Below are 2,457 nucleotides of genomic sequence, written 5' to 3' on the forward strand. Positions count from 1 at the left end.
ATTTGGAATCTGCGTTCTTTTACACGTTTTTCTATTGAAGAAGGGAAGCATCCGCAGGCATTGGTAAATGTTTTGTTTTGCCACTATGAGAAATTTTGCTAACTGGGAGGTCATCTAAATGGAGTTGACACTTGGATGACATTGGAAATATACATATATTTCCTTGAAATGGTCTGGAACTGCTTTTTCAGGTGATAGCATTTCGGTATGGGAATTAATTGCTTTTTGAAAACAGTGAAGGAATACGTGTAACAGAATAAACTCTGTTGTGAGTGTCCGAGTTGAGAATCTGGGACCATCACAGCCCCACTGATATATGTGCAGTTGTTATATGCATGCAACAGTCTTCCACACCTAAGACCCTCCATGCTTACTGGAAATTAATAAAGACAAATACTTGTGAAAGGCATTAGCTTATAGAAGATGAATTACAAAATTATGTCCATTATCACTTCAACAGCTCAAAAATCAAGATTATTTCTCTACAGGTTAGAAATCAGTACTAACAAAGTAGGGAAAGTGTGCGGAAGATAGCTTCTGGAATTCCTCCAGACCTCTTTATAAGCAGTGGCCGTGGGATATCTCTGCATTTTCTGTGTAACAAAATTAATACATTGCATCTGTGTCCATTTATATGTGGATGATCTGGAAAGCACAAGGTGAATTATTCTGGGTCATGTCACCTGGCTTAGAATGGAGGCTACCGTAGCATTCTGAGCTATGGGCCCAAGGAATGCTTAAGGTTCACTTGGGGGAATTTTTCTGCATTTTATTTTCCTTCCAAATGATTTGGTCCATTTTTAGCCCTGAATTTCTTTTGCCAGTTTCTCCTGCTCTCTCTGGTCCCATTTTGTTCAGGTTTGGGGACATAATTCTTCTGATAGACAGAAAATCAGGCAGAGAGAATACAAAGCCCTACAACATGCATAATATATTTCCAACATTCCATAGGTTAAAAAGAACAGAAGAACTGCCTGTATTGTCACTTGTTATATATGGGTTGGGGGGGGGTGTTAATTGTAAAAATTGCACATTTATATTAGGTTCTTTGTACAGATGCTACTCTTTTGTTTAATATATCATGCTAGCTTATGCTTTCCCACGGAATCCCTATGAGGGACATGATATAAACCATTTTTTAAAAATAATTGTGATGGTAAATAAGATAGCATTGTTATTTATTAGGCATATTGTCCATATTTTCTTTAAAATGAAAACATGGAGGGTGTGTGCTCAAGCAGAGATATAGATTAATACCTTTCATGGTGAGGAGGCAGAACCCAGCTAGAGTCCCTTCCTGTAGCCTTGATAAAGGGAATTAATAGGGATATGTTCCATGAATGTGCCTCATGTACTTTAAATCAATTTCATCTGATTGCCATCTCAGCATTTTGTTGGGTATAAATTGGTTCCAACCAGCTTCTTTTCTACACACATCCATTCTGACTTTTGTAACTTACAATTCACTTCACTTACACTGGTGAAGGTTCTTTCATGGTGATAATTTTTGAATATGTGGAACATTCAGGGTCTGTGCCATCTAAGTCAGTCTTGTGTAATTTGGCATTCTTCAGTATTGATTCCAGATAGGAACTCTGAAAGTTGCTGTTCCAATATGCTTGAAGGAAACTAGATGGTGGAGGACAAGTTTCTCATCTTATATTTTATACAGTTATAACTTGACACTTAATGGTTCTGCTGTGCTCAGTCTTTGTAGCTGGATAATGTAGCCATAGCAGAAGTTTATAACTTTGATTTAAAAAAAAACCAAACAAACACCATCACCCACAAAGTGTTGTATGCCAAAAATATAGGTCACTCATTGAAGGGTGACAAGGAGAGAGGGTGGGAAGGGAGGGGGAGAGGGAGGGAGGGAGGGAGGGAGGGAGGGAGGAGAGAGAGAGAGAGAGAGAGAGAGAGAGAGAGAGAGAGAGAGAGAGAGAGAGAGATGCTCAAATTGTCACTGCTGATCTGAAGTCTTTCACAATCTGACTGGAAAATTATTGGAAATATTTGGAAAGTTGTTAAAAGATTTAACACTTCTTTTAAGATATATGTTTAATAATGTTGTTATTGAAAGTTCAGTAAGTCCATGTAATAAATTTATACCTTACCAATATGTGTAATGCTCAAAACAATAATTTTTAAACAAATTCAAATACATTTCTCATTCTCTGAGTCTTTTAAATGAACTATGTGTGTGTATATATGTGTCTATTTCTCTCTCCAGATGAAACATTGCACTTGGTTGTATTAACAAAAGGATAAATTTAAGACATGCCAATACCCACCCACCCCATGCTCTATTATAGTTCCTAGTATCCTTATCACACGTCATATTGCTTGGCACATATCTTGACTGTCTAAATCCAAACAGCAAGCTTTAAAATGCAGAGTTTCAGTTAGACATCTAACTCTTGGAATATACAGCTCCATTCTACTTTGTCTCTGTTTTTC

Source organism: Pituophis catenifer, unplaced genomic scaffold (genome assembly GCF_029215685.1).
Source record: "Pituophis catenifer annectens isolate HBS135680 unplaced genomic scaffold, rPitCat1.0.hap2 SCAF_1, whole genome shotgun sequence".
NCBI classification, from domain to species: domain Eukaryota; kingdom Metazoa; phylum Chordata; class Lepidosauria; order Squamata; family Colubridae; genus Pituophis; species Pituophis catenifer.